This window comes from Tachyglossus aculeatus, chromosome 5 (genome assembly GCF_015852505.1).
Source record: "Tachyglossus aculeatus isolate mTacAcu1 chromosome 5, mTacAcu1.pri, whole genome shotgun sequence".
In the NCBI taxonomy this organism is placed as follows: domain Eukaryota; kingdom Metazoa; phylum Chordata; class Mammalia; order Monotremata; family Tachyglossidae; genus Tachyglossus; species Tachyglossus aculeatus.
In genome coordinates, this window is record NC_052070.1 from 13,824,182 (window position 1) to 13,839,375 (window position 15,194).

Below are 15,194 nucleotides of genomic sequence, written 5' to 3' on the forward strand. Positions count from 1 at the left end.
TCCCAAGCCCAGGCTCTTTCCACTAAGCCACAGTGCTGAATAAATGAATGAAGGCATCCACATGCAAAACGGCAGATAACGGTACACATGGAAGTTGAGAGGTGAAAAAACAAGTCTCGCAGCTTGGAAGAGAGCCTTTCACCTGGGCTATAAGTAGTACTCACCTACCTGTACCCTCTCCTTACAATCAATCATATTTATTAGCTCCTACTGTGTGCAGAGCCCTGAAATAAGCACTTGGGAAAGTACAATACTTGAAAATTGCTAGACATGATCCCCACTCATAAGGAGATTTCGGTCTACATGGTGAGCCACTCATTAAAAATGAAATTATAGAGAAGGGAAATAGTAGAGTGACAGGATATGTATCTAGGTTCTGTGGGGCTGGGTTGTCCCAATGCGACCTGCAGTTTTTTAAGTGCAGTGGGCCACAAGTGGGCCAGAAAAACCTTTGGCTCTCTCTATGGGTTTGTACACCAAAGAGAGATGTTTTCTGGATATATAAATGGCTGCCTTCTCTGCAAGAAAACAGTTTCCACTAAGAGAAAGATTTTGACATTTTACCAATAAAACTAGGCTCTTGTAAAACCCAACCATACTAATTGGGATAAATTATTTTTCATTGAATAAAAAAGGCAGCGTCAATTTTCTCTTAACATAAATTCAATATAGTAATTTATTAAGCACTTACTTTGTGCAAAGCACTGTATTAAGTGCTTGGGAAAGTACAATACAACAATAGAGTGACAATCCCTGCCCACAACGAGCTTATAGTCCCGAAAACAAAAAGAATAATATCAAATGAATTTGGGATGGTTCCTCTCCTTGGAAATGCCATGGGTGATGTGCCCCCCACTCACTCAAAATCACAAATCTTCTAAGGAAGGGGGTGAAATTGGCCACAAAAATGGATCCAATGTCTCTGAAAGGCAAACTCACTCAACTGCTGCTTCAGAATAAAGTGAAGTGTACGGTGAATGTATTCTTCCTCCCTCCTGAATTTTCTGAGAGCATAGTTTTCACATTGCTCTCAGGATGCAGGTTAATCTTGGGGTGGGAGACTGACAGACTGGAAAGAATGTCTTTTTTTTGGTCTCATTTCTTGCACCATGTTTTCAACCTGTGTTCAAATCTATTTATTTTATTTTGTTGGTATGTTTGGTTCTGTTCTCTGACTCCCCCTTTTAGACTGTGAGCCCACTGTTGGGTAGGGACTGTCTCTATGTGTTGCCAATTTGTACTTCCCAAGCGCTTAGTACAGTGCTCTGCACATAGTAAGCGCTCAATAAATACGATTGATTGATTGATTGATTGATCTATGTTGTCCTTTTTTTTTTTTTTTTAGTTATTTGGTTGAATTGAACATTTTAATCTTTGTGTAATTTTGTTGTATGTTTGGTTTTGTTCTCTGTCTCCCCCTTTTGGACTGTGAACCCACTGTTGGGTAGGGACTGTCTCTATATGTTGCCACCTTGTACTTCCCAAGCGCTTAGTACAGTGCTCTGCACACAGTAAGCACTCAATAAATACGATTGATGATGATGATGTGTATCCACCTACTCCCACTTAGCCTTAGACTGTGAGTCCCCACGGGACACACACTTGTGCAAATCATTCCCTGGTACCTTTCCCTGGAATTTGGTACATTTCTCTATACACCAAAAGTGCTCAATAAATACTGAATGAATGAATGAATGAATGAATGAATGAATGAAAAATACTTGATTCCAAATGGCCTAAGGACATTAAAAGTGGAATTTATTCAAACACTTGTGACTGTATTTTCAATATATGAACTAATATTTTAGGGAAGTTTTACATTTGAGAAACAGCCTACTGCAAAGAGCATGGTCGTGGGCATCAGAGAATGTGGGTTCTAATCCTGTCTCTGCCACTTACTTGCTGTGTGACCTTGGGCAAGTCATCTAGGTTCTCTGTCCCTCAGTTCCCTCATCTATAAAATGGGGATTAAGACTGAGCCCTATTTGGGACATTGATTGTATCCAGCCTGATTAGCATGTATCTACCCAGTGTGGCTCAGTGGAAAGAGCCCAGGCTTTGGAGTCAGAAGTCATGGGTTCAAATTCCGGCTCTGCCAATTGTCGGCTGTGTGACTTTGGGCAAGTCACTTAACTTCTCTATGCCTCAGTTACCTCATCTGTAAAATGGGGATTAAGACTGTGAGCCCCACGTGGGACAACCTGATCACCTTGTAACCTCTTCAGCACTTAGAACAGTGCTTTGCACATAGTAAGCACTTAATAAATGTTATTATTATTATTATTATTATTATTGTTATTATTATTATTATTATTATTACGCCAGTGCCCATCACATTTCCTGGCATATAGCTTAACAAGAAGCATTAAAAATATTCTGCTTAACATCTATCATTTTTATAACACTAGTGCAGTTAGAACAACCTAGACTGATGCTAAGAAAGTGAATTGCTAATCCCCACAAAATGTGGTAACTTCAACAATAGCACATCTGAAATCTTCAACCTACAATTCTGCTTCCAATTGCAACAGAACAAGAAGATATTATTTCTTTAAGTCATCAGCATTATCAGAAAAATGGGAATCTTGCCCATGATTTTCAACAAACAAGAAGTCATTTTCTGAGAACATTTGCAAGTGAATAAAAAGTTACCCTGCTTTTTACAATGATAACAAAGGCCTTGCTGAGCTGGCTCTCTCTAACATTTGCCAAGAGTAGAACATTTTAATGCCACTTTTATAATGCATTCAATGTCCCCCCCAATTCCTCAATTTCACAAGAAGCTGGGCAAAGTATTTTCATTCATATATACATTTTAGAGCAAATAGCTGGTGACAGTTCTAGTCATTTATTAGTTTTAAATGCTATCACTTCCAAAAGGGCACAGCTGAAATAAAATCTATGAGGGTTAAGAGACGGGCTTCTTGCTTGGTATTAGAAACAGAAAGTTAGTAGGTCTTGTAAGATCAAAGTCATGGGAGGTCTGACTACGCAGTCAATGAGTCAAGTGAAGTCAAGAGCTGTTTTCTCAAGTCTAAATAAGTATCTATTCCAAATCAATCAATCAATCATATCTACATTTTCATTTATATTTGAGAAACAGCATGGCCTAGGGGAAAGAGTATGGGCCTGGGAGTAAGAGAATCTGGGTTCTAATCCTTGCTCTGCCACTTACCTCGGGCAAGTCACTTAGCTTCTCTGTGCCTCAGTTACCACATTTGTAAAATGGGGATTAGGACTTTAATCACTGCACTACACACTTGGGAGAGTACAATATAATGAAATAATGGAGTTGGTAGACAAATTCCCTGACCACAAGGGACTTACAATCTACAGTCTAAAGCACACCCAAATATATGATTTAACATACCCTTATATCTTCACATCATCCCTGGCAGGATAAGATGTTCTCATTAAAGTTGAGGCAAAAAAAAGGGGAAATGACTTTCCCAAAGTGAGAGCCTGTGACAAGGTATTTGACTCGCCTAAAATTGTGGCATTTGTTAAGTGCCTACTATGTGCCAAGCACTGTAGTAAGCGCTGGGGCAGAAACAAGCAGATCAGGTTGGATACAACCCATGTCCCAGGTCGGGGTCACAGTCTTAATCCCCATTTTTCATCTGAAGTAACTGAAGCACAGAGAAGTTAAATGACTTGCCCAAGAACATACAGCAGACAAGTGGCAGAGCCAGGATTAAAACATAGATCCTTCTGAGTCCCAGGTCTGGGCTCTAACCACTAGGCCACGTTCCTTCTCGCCTAGGGCATCCCACTGGGCCATGCCATTTCTGCTACGTGCTTTCTCACTAAGCCATGCTATATTTACTATTTTTAATTTCCCTAGTATCTCCTTGAACACAAAGGCCAACTATCAATCAATCGGTCACAGTTGTGTTTATTGAGCACTTACTATGTGCAGAGCACTGTCCTGAGTACTTGGAAGCATACAGTGCAATAGAGTTGGTAGATATGATCCCTGCCCACAAGGAGCTAACAATACAGAGAGGGAGACAGACATTGTAATAAATTACAGATTAGAGAAATGTCAGGGTATAAGAACATTGCTCATAAGTGCTTCGTTGCTGTTGGTGGGGTGAACGACAAATGCTTTAAGGGTAATTCATTCAATCGTATTTATTGAGGGCTTACTGTGTGCAGAGCACTGGACTAAGCACTTAATAATGATGATATTTGTTAAGCACTTATTATGTGCAAAGCACTGTTCTAAGCACTGGGGAGGTTACAAGGTGATCAGGTTTTGGATTCAGAGGACATGGGTCCTAATTCCGGCTCTGTGTGACCTTGGGCAAGTAAGACTTGGAGCCCCATGATGATGATGATGATGATGATCAGGTTGTCTCATGGGAGGCTCACCATTTTTATCCCCATTTTACAGATGAGGTAACTGAGGCACAGAGAAGTTAAGTTACTTGCCCAAAGTCACACAGCTGATAGTTGGCGGAGCTGGGATTTGAACCCATGACCTCTGACTTCAAAGCCCGTGCTCTTTCTACTGAGCCACGTTGCTTCTCCAATGCATAAGCAACTCAGAAAGGAAAGGGAGTAGGGGAAATGAGGCTTAGTCAAGGGGTAGCCCTCTTAGAGGAGATCTGATTTTAGGAGAGTTTTTAAGGTAGGGAGAGTGAGGATCTATTGCATGTGAAGTGGGAGGGAATTCTAGGACAAAGGGAGGATGTGAGCAATAGGTGAGTGTGGAGACAGACGAGATCAAAGATCAGACAAGATCAAAGAAGAATTTCCCCCTCTGTGTTCACAGCTATCACACCTATGGTGTCACCTCTATCTTGTATATTGAAACTTCTTATCCCCTTGTCCTCTCTCATTCCTCCATTTTGTTCCAGATACCCCAGCTAACATCACTTTCCTTTCATGTGACCACTAAGAAGGTAGCGGTAATTGTGTCAAGTGGAGTTTGCCACATCACATAAAGACTTTTCTTTTATTAATGGTATTGGTTAATTACTTACTATGTGTCAGGCACTGTACTAAATGCTGGGGTAGATACAGGCTAATCAGGTTGGACATAGTCCCTGTCCCACATGGGGCTCCCAGTCTTACTTCTCCTTTTATGGATGAGGTAACTGTTTCACGGAGAAATTAAATGACTAGCCCAAGGTCACACAGAGCCGGGATTAGGACCCAGGTTCTCTGAATCCAAAGCCTGTGCTCTTTGTATTAGGCCATGCTGCTGTTTGACTTCACAGGCTCTCCTTATGCATAGAGCAGGTCTTTCAGAGAGTCTTTATTGCCCCATCTTTGAGGAATCCCCCTCTAATAACCCCAGGAGAAGATATGAGTCCTTCTAACTCTTCTGGGGGTCCAGGTTTTCTTTCCTCACTAGGGCGCATTCATTCTTTCAATCGTATTTATTGAGTGCTTACTGTGTGCAGAGCACTGTACTAAGTGCTTGGGAAGTACAAGTTGGCAACGTATAGGGACGGTCCCTACCCAACAATGGGCTCACAGTCTAGAAAGGGGAGACAGACAACAAAACAAAACATAGTAACAAAATGAAATAAATAGAATAGTAAATCTGTACGAGTAAAATGAATAGAGTAATAAATCTGTACAAACATACATACAGGTGCTGTGGGGAGGGGAAGGAGGTAGGGCACATATTCAGTTTGGGGTTATTCTTTGGACCAGGTAACTCTGAGCACAAGGTCAAGCATTTCTTCTGAATGCAGAGTGTGTGTGTATGTGTGTGTGCGTGTTTGTGTATGTGTCTGTGATCCTATGGATACAAGTAAGTGTGCCTGAAAACATTATGTATAACAAACTATGTTCCACACTATGAGTGGGTAAAGATTGTGCTATTGCATATAAAGAGAGAGACATTCAGAGATTCCTGCTGCATGATTTCTCAGGCAAATAGGATGGTATTTTATGCAAATAAGGACATCAAAGTTCCTTTATGAACCCTGAAGTTATTCATTCATTCATTCAATTGTATTTATTGAGCGCTTACTGTGTGTAAAGCACTGTACTAAGCGCTTGGGAAGTACAAGTTTGCAACATATAGAGACGGCCTCTACCCAACTGTGGGCTCACAGTCTAGAAGGGGGAAACTCTCTAAAACATAGACGTTTCCACCCATTTGCATCTTCGTAGTCTATCTACCATAGTCCATCTACACCTAACCCAAGGTAAGTGTCCAAAACAAACTAATAGCACACTAATCATTTGACAGTTCTTTACAAATATGTGTAGAATTAAATAATGCATGTTCATCACACCTCTGGAAGGTGGTATTAACCCATTGATAATCTACGCCTAACTCAAGGTAAATGTCCAAACCAAAATAATAGCTTACAAATTATTCCCTTATAAATATGCATAGTAGAGTATTAACGACTTCATCTTCAACACACCTCAGGGAGATGGTATTAACCTACTACCCATCTTCACAGTCCATCTAACCCAAGTTAAATGTCCAAAGAAAAATAATAGCATCCTAGTTATTTCCAGTCTTTACAACTATATATAGACTTGTTGATGTCTTATGCTGTCTAGTCGTGTCTGACCCATTGCGACGTCATGGACATATCTCTTCCAGAATGCTCCACTTTCATCTACAATCATTCCGGTAGTGGATCCATAGAGTTTTCTTGGTAAAAATATGGAAGTGGTTTTCCACTGCCTCCTTCCAAGCAATTAATGAGTCTCCACCCTCAACATTCTCCCATGCCACTGCTGCCCGACACAGGCGAGTTTTGACTTGAAGCAGATTGCCTTTCATTCACTAGCCACTGGCCAAGCTAGGAATGGAATGGGTATGCCTCTGCTTGACTCTCCCTCCCGTAGTCGAGTCTGGTAGAGGACTGGAAACTCTCCAGATGCAACCCTGAGAGGGAATATAGAGTAGTGGTAACTAATTCATCTTCATCACACCTCAGAGAGGTGGTATTAACCTATTGTCCACTTTAATAATCCAACTACACCTCACCCAAGCTAAGTGTCCAAAGCAAAGTAATAGCCCACTAATCATTTCCACAGTCTTTACAAATAGGTATAGTATAGTATTGACGAATGGACATTCATCACACCTCAGGGAGTTGGTATTGATGCAGTTTAACCTATGAGAAAGTCCAAGAAGTCATTAACCTGCATTCTTCCCATTAACATTTTTGCTTATACCAGAATATGATTATGAATGCAACTTCCTTTGAAACATCAAATTGAATTATCAATATGGAAGATACAAGACGACTCATTCTGTTTTCCCTCCTTTGTCTAAGGCCTAGACAGTGCTTAGAACAGTGCCCAGCACCTAGAACAGTGCTTTGCACATAGTAAGCACTTAATAAATGCCATTATTATTATTATTATTATTATGGCCTATGAGGTAAAACGGCAAATATCTGCCAGGCAGGAGCAATTTCAAATTCAGTCCCCAGAAATTCACAGGGCACATAGTTTATGTTAACAGGAGATAAACATGGCAAGGAACAGATTTTCAGATAAGATACTCAAAAGTGGCAAGGCAACATCACATAATACAATTTCTTTATTAAAAAGCAGTGCAATTGAAATAGCCTCAGAATGCATCCTAGAGAGCGACACAGCTCATTGTTTCCTGTTTCTCGTCCCTCCCAAGTGCTCAGTACAGTGCTCTACAGACAGTAAGTGCTCCTTCCTTCCTTCCTTCCTTCCTTCCTTCCTTCATTCATTCAATAAGATTTATTGAGCACTTACTGTGTGCAGAGCACTGTACTAAGCGCTTGGGTAGTACAATTTGGCAACAGATAGAGAAAATCCCTACCCAACAGTGGGCTCACAGTCCAGAAGGGAGAGGCAGAAAACAAAACAAAACAAGTAGACAGGTGTCAATACCATTAAAATAGATAAATAGAATAATAGACATATACACATCATTAAAATAGACTAATAAATATGTACAAATAGACACAAGTGCTGTGGGGAGGGGAAGGGGTAGAGCAGAGAGACGGAGTAGGGGCGATGGGGAGGGGAAGAAGAGAAGATAAAAAGGGGGTCTCAATCTGGGAAGGCCTCCTAGAGGAGGTGAGCTCTCGGTAGGGCTTTAAAGAGGGGATTAGAGATAGTTTATCGGATGTGAGGAGGCCAGAGGTAGGACGTGGGCTGGGGTCGGCAGTGGGACAGGCAAGAATGAGGAACAGTGAGGACGTTAGCTGCAGAGAGGCAGAGTTTGCGGGCTGGGCTGTAGAAGGAGAGAAGGGAGGTGAAGTAGGAGGGGGCGAGGTGATGGAAAGCTTTGAAGCCAATAGTGACGAGTTTTTCTTCATATGAAAGTTAATAGGTAACCGCTGGAGATTTTTTAGGAAGGGGGTGACATGCCTTGATCATTTCTGTAGAAAGATAATCCGGGCAGCGGAGTGAAGTATAGACTGAAGCAGGGAGAGACAGGAGGATGGGACATCAGAAACGAGGCTGATGCAGTACTCCAGTCGGGATAGGATGAGAGATTGTACCAGCAAGGTAACAGATTGGATGGAGAGGAAAGGGTGGATCTTGGCGATGTTGCGGAGGTGAGACTGGCAGGTTTTGGTGACGGATTGGATGTGTGGGGTGAACGAGAGAGCAGAGTCAAGGATGACACCAAGGTTGCGGGCTCAGTAAATATGATTGAATGAAAGAATAAATGAACACCCAAAAAATCACATGACTGATTTTAACTGCTTCACTGAATCAACCGGGTGGTAATGATGAGCCTAGGAGAAATGGAGCTGATGTTTCAAACTGTACCAATGAAGCTACACACACAAATAAAGATTCATACCGGCAACACAGAGGTAATTGCTGTGACAGGATTCTGTTCTCTGGAGAGGTAGCGCAGCATAGCGGATAGAGCACGGGCCTCGGAGTCAGAAGGAACTGTTCTAATCCCAGCTCTGCCCTTGTTTGTTGTGAGATTTGGGTAGCCCCATGTGGGATGGGGTAAGCCCATTTCTGGGAAGGGCCCGTCTCTATATGTGGCCAATTTGTACTCTCCCAAGCACTTAGTACAGTGCTCTGCACACAGTAAGCGCTCAATAAATATGATTGAATGAATGAATGAATGAATGAATAGGGACTGTGTCCAATCTGATTTGCTTGGATCCATCCCAGTGCTTAGTACAGCACCTGGCACATAGTAAGCGCATAGCTGGTGCAACAATTTTATTATTGTTATTATTATTACTATTGTTAGGCAGCACATTGACCCATAATGCAATGATAGAAAAAGAAGTCGGACTTTCCTATCGCTGAAGACGGCACCACCATCTTTCCCATTTCACAGACCCGTAACCTTGGCATTAACCTTGACGCCGCTCTCTCATTCAAGTCACATATTCAATATATCACAAAATCTTGTCGGTCCCACCTTCACAACATTGCTAAAATCCTACCTTTCCTCTCCATCCAAATTGCTACCAAGTTAACACAATCACTTATCCTATCCTGCTGAGATTACTGCATCAGCTTCCTAGCTGACCTACCAACCTCCTGTTTCTCACCTCTCCAGACCATAGTTCACTCCACGGCCCGGACCATCTTTCTACAGAAACGGTCAGTATATGTCACCCCTCTCCTAAAAAATCTCCAGTGGTTGCCTATTCACCTTTGTATCAAACAAAAACCCCTCACCGTTGGCTTTTAATTACTCCTTCACCTTGCCCCCTCCTACCTCACTTCACTTCTATCCTTGTACAACGCAGCCTGCACACTTTGTTCCTCTGGTACTAACCTTCTTACTGTACCTTGATCTCGCCTGCCTTGCCATGGATCCCTGGCCCACATCCCACCTCTGGCCTGGAATGTCTTCTTTCCTCAAATCCTCCAGACAATTACTCTCCCCACCTTCAAAACCTTACTGGAGGCACATCTCCTCCATGAGGACTTTCCAGACTAAGCCCTACTTTTCTTCATCTCCAACTCCCTCCTGCTTCATCCTGACGTGAACCCTTGGCTGTTCCCCACATTTCTCTGCCCCACAACACTTCATTTATTCAATTGTATTTATTGAGCATTTACTGTGTGCAGAGCACTGTACTAAGCACTTGGGAAGTACTAGCTGGCAACATATAGAGACAGTCCCTACCCAACAATGAGCTCACAGTCTAGAAGGGGGAGACAAACAACAAAAAACAAGTAGACAGGTGTCAATATCATCAGAATAAATAGAATTATAGCTATATACACATCATTAATAAAATAAATAGTAAATATGTACAAGTAAAATGAATGGAGAAATAAATCTGTACAAACATATAAACAGGTGCTGTGGGGAGGGGAAGGAGGTAGGGCTGGGGAGATGGGGAGGAGGCGAGGAAAAAGGGGGCTCAGTCTGGGAACATTGCCAAGATCTGCCCTTTCCTCTCCATCCAAACTGCTACCCTGCTCGTTCAAGCTCTCATCCTATCCCGTCTGGATTACTGTATCAGCCTCCTCTCCAATCTCTCATCCTCCTATCTCTCCCCACTTCAATCCATACTTCACGCCGCTGCCCGGATTGTCTTTGTCCAGAAACGCTCTGGGCATGTTACTCTCCTCCTCAAAAATCTCCAGTGGCTACCAATCAACCTACTCATCAGGCAGAAACTCCTCTAACACCAACCGACTCACCGTACCTCAGTCTCACCTAGTTCACCACCAATTCCTCAATCATGCTCTGCTTCTAGCCTGGAATTCCCTCCCCTTTCACACCTTTTAAACATGTCCAAGACTGAACTCCTTGTCTTCTCTCCCAAACCCTGCCCTCTCCCTGACTTTCCCATCACTGGTGACGGCACTACCATCCTTCCCGTCTCACAAGTCCGCAACCTTGGTGTCATCCTCGACTCCGCTCTCTCGTTCACCCCTCAAATCCAAGCCATCACCAAAACCTGCCGGTCTCACCTCCGCAACATTGCCACGATCTGCCCTTTCCTCTCCATCCAAACTGCTACCCTGCTCCTTCAAGCTCTCATCCTATCCCGTCTGGATTACTGTATAAGCCTCCACTCCAATCTCCCATCCTCCTGTCTCTCCCCTCTTCAATCCATACCTCACACTGCTGCCCAGATTGTCTTTGTCCAGAACTGCTCTGGGCATGTTTCTCCCCTCCTCAAAAATCGCCAGTGGCTACCAATAACCTACGCATCAGGCAGAAACTCCTCATCCTCGGCTTCAAGGTTGTCCATCACCTCGCCCCCTCCTACCTCACCTCCCTTCTCTCCTTCTCCTGCCCAGCCCGCACCCTCTGCTCCTCTGCCACTAATCTCCTCACCATGCCTTGTTCTCGCCTGTCCCGCCGTCGACCCCCGGCCCACGTCAACCCCCTGGCCTGGAATGCCCTCCCTCTCCACATCCTCCAAGCTAGCTCTCTTCCTCCCTTCAAGGCCCTACTGAGAGCTCACCTCCTCCAGGAGGTCTTCCCAGACTGAGCCCCCTCCATTCCTTCCCCCCTCCTCCCCCCCCGCCTTACCTCCTTCCCCTCCCCACAGCACCTGTATATATGTAGATATGTTTGTACGTATTTATTACTCCATTTATTTATTTTATTTGTATATATTTATTCTATTTATTTTATTTTGTTAATATGGTTTGTTTTGTTCTCTGTCTCCCCCTTCTAGACTGTGAGCCTGTTGTTAGGTAGGGACTGTCTCTATATGTTGCCAACTTGTACTTCCCAAGCGCTTAGTACAGTGCTCTGCACACAGTAAGTGCTCAATAAATAAGATTGAATGAATGAATGAATGAATGAATGAAGGCCTTACGTCTATATCCACCATTTCATTTATTTATATTGACTCTGCTTATTTGTATTGACGTCTCTCCCCCCGCCCAGCCCCGACAACCCACCGCCCGCTTCTTGACCACGAGCTAGCTGTGGGCAGGGATTGTCTCTCTTTATTGCTCTATTGTACTTTTCCAAGTGTTTAGTACAGTGCTCTGCATACAGTAAGCACTCAATAAATATGATTGAATGAATGAATGAAAACTGAATCAAGAAGGCCAATACAGCTTTTGGGATATTGTTAAACAGAATGTGTCAGCATATAAGGGTATCAGACTCCAGACGAATCAAAAGGTCTTCAGAGCTGGACTGTTGTCCAATCTTCTCTAACTAATTAATTAACTAATGGTATTTGTTAAGTGCTTATTATGTGCAAAGCACTGTTCTAAGTGCTGTGGAGGATACAAAGTGATCAGGTTACCACATGTGGGGCTCACAGTCAATTCTCAGTTTTACAGATGAGGGAACTGAGGCACAGAGAAGTTAAGTGACTTGCTCAAAGTCACACAGCTGACAATTGCCAGAGTGGGGATTTGAACTCACGACGTCTGACTTCCAAACCTGTGCTCTTTCCACTGAGCCACGCTGCTTCTCTACAGCTGGACCCCCACATTTGGTCCCTCAAGAAGTAGTTATATGATCTAGTGGCAACAGTACCGGCTTGGGAGTTAGAGGACATGGGTTCTAATCCCCACTCTGATACTTATCCGCTGTATGACCGTGGGCAAGTCACTTATCTTCTCTGTGCCTTTCTTACCTCATCTTGTAAAATAGGAATTGAGACTGTGAGCCCCACGTGGCACAACCCGATTACCTTTTATCTACCCCAGCACTTAGAACAGTGCTTAGCACATAGTAAATCCTTAACAAATACCATTATTATTATCATTATTATTCAGTAATTCCACTAGAGTCCTTAAGGGCCGTACTCAATATCAAATGGCAATATAAGATCCCGATCAGTGACCTGAAATGTTGACAATCGACGAGCATGGAAACTACTTTCACTTTAAAGCATCTTGATTATTGTGTCAGCCACCTTCCTGTTCTTCCAGGCTCTCATCTCTCTCCTCTCCAGACACCACTTCACTCTGTTGCCCAGATCATTTTTCTACAAAACAGTTCAGGCCACGTTTCCCCTCTCCTAAAGAAACTCCAGTGGTCACTCATCCACCTCTGTATCAAACAGAAACTCCTCACCATTGGCTTTAAAGCCCCCTCCTATTTCACCTCGCTGCTCTCCTACTCCAACCCAGCCTGCATACTTCACTCCTCTGGTGCCAACCTTCTCACTGTACCTCCATCTTGTCCATCTCGCCTCCAATCTTTTGCCCACGTCTCGTCTCACGGGCTTGGGAATCAGAGGTCGTGGGTTCAAATCCCACTCCACCACTTGTCAGCTGTGTGACTTTGGGCAAGTCACTTGACTTCTCTGTGCCTCAGTGAACTGATCAGCAAAATGGGGATTAAGACTGTGAACCCCATGTGGGACAACCTGATCACCTTGTATCCTCCCCAGCACTTAGAACAGTGTGTGGTGCATAGTAAGTGCTTAACAAATGCCAACATTATTATTATTATTATTAGAATACCTTCCCTCTTCATATCTGTGGCATGATTACTCTTCCCCCCTTTCATTCAATCGTATTTATTGAGCGCTTACTGTGTGCAGAGCACTGTACTAAGCACTTGGGAAGTACAAGGCGGCAACATATAGAGACGGTCCCTACCCAAAAACGGGCTCACAGTCTAGAAGGAAAAGGCAAAGCCTTATTGAAGGCACACCTCTAAGAGTCCTTCCCTAAGCCCTCTTTTTCTTTTCTTCCACTGCCTTCTAAATTGCCACGACTTGCTCCCTTTATTCATCCCCCTACCAACCCCACAGCACCTATGCAGATATCTGTAATTTATTTCTATTAATATCTATTCATTCAATCGTATTTATTGAGCACTTACTGTGTGCAGAGCACTCTAAGCACTTGTGTCCTATATTTATCTCCCCTTCTAGACTGTAAACTCACTGTGGGCAGGAATTGTGTCTGTATATTGTTACGTTGTACTCTCCCAACAACTTAGTACAGTGTTCTGCACACAGTAAATGCTCAATAAATAAGATTGACTTACTGACGAATAATAATAATAATTACAGTATTTGTTAAGCACTTATTATTTTCCAGGTACTGTTCTAAGCACTGGGGTAGATAGAGGATAACTGGGTTGGACACAGTCCCACATAGGGCTCACAGTCTTAATCCCCATTTTACAGAAGAGGAAACTGAGGCACTGAGAAGTGAAGTGACTTCCCCAAGGTCACTCAACAGACAAGTGTCAGAGCCAGGATTAGAACACAGGACCTTTTACTCCCAAGCCCATGCTCTAGCCACTTGGCCCGACTGCTTCCTCACTGACTGCCCTCCCTCTGCCCATCCGCCAAGCTAGCTCTCTTCCTCCCTTCAAGGCCCTACTGAGAGCTCACCTCCTCCAGGAGGCCTTCCCAGACTGAGCCCCTTCCTTCCTCCCTCTCCCCCTCGTCCCCCTCTCCATCTCCTCCATCTTACCTCCTTCCCTTCCCCACAGCACCTGTATATGTGTATATATGTTTGTACATATTTATTACTCTATTTATTTATTTTACTTGTACATATCTATTCTATTTATTTTATTTTGTTAGTATGTTTGGTTTTGTCTCCCCATTTTAGAGTGTGAGCCCACTATTGGGTAGGGACTGTCTCTATATGTTGCCAATTTGTACTTCCCAAGCGTTTAGTGCAGTGCTCTGCACGCAGTAAGCGCTCAATAAATACGATTGATGATGATGATGATGACTGCCTGAACATAATTCTGAACGGTTGGACAAGTGCATACAGCGAATGTCTCTCCTGCTAGACTATAAACTCCTTTAAAGCAAAGATGATTTTGCTGTACTCTCCCAGTGTCTGCAGAGAATAGACACTGAAATACTGCTGATTGACTGAATGATTTTCTTTGGGATTCCATGAGAGTCAGGATATGTGTACCCTGAGGGAATTGTCCAGATAATTTCTCCTACTTGAACCAATTATCTGGATAACTCTACTCTTCCACTATCTCTTTAGACCTACAATTGTGTCCAGTTAATTTTGACAAGAAAAAAAAAACCTCCTCTAAATAAGAAAAGTAAAAGGAGGGAATGTAAATCAACAGCTATCAGCATGATCTAGTGGAAGCCCCATTGGAAGCAGCATGGCATAGTGGAAAGAGCTTTGAGCTTGGGAGTCAGAGAGTCCTGGGTTCTAATCCTGGCTCTGACCCATGACTTCTGTGTGACCTTGGGCAAGTCAGTTTGCTTCTCTGTGCCTTAGTTGCCTCATCTGCAAAATAGGGATTAAGACTGTGAGCCCCACGTGGGATAGGGACTGTGTCCAACCTGATTACTTAGTATCTACCCCAGCACTGA

General features: G+C 43.2%; 1 protein-coding gene and 1 non-coding gene across 3 annotated transcripts in view; both read right to left on the reverse strand.

The window, feature by feature from the left end:
• The window catches only part of DLGAP1 (DLG associated protein 1), a 1,082,148-nt gene that overhangs the window by 738,744 nt on the left and 328,210 nt on the right, over positions 1–15,194 (reverse strand). The gene's annotated exons all lie outside the window — the stretch shown is intronic.
• On the reverse strand, positions 6,738–6,875 carry LOC119929028. Its single transcript, XR_005451172.1, has one exon. It is a non-coding gene; the product is annotated as a small nucleolar RNA SNORA7 (small nucleolar RNA).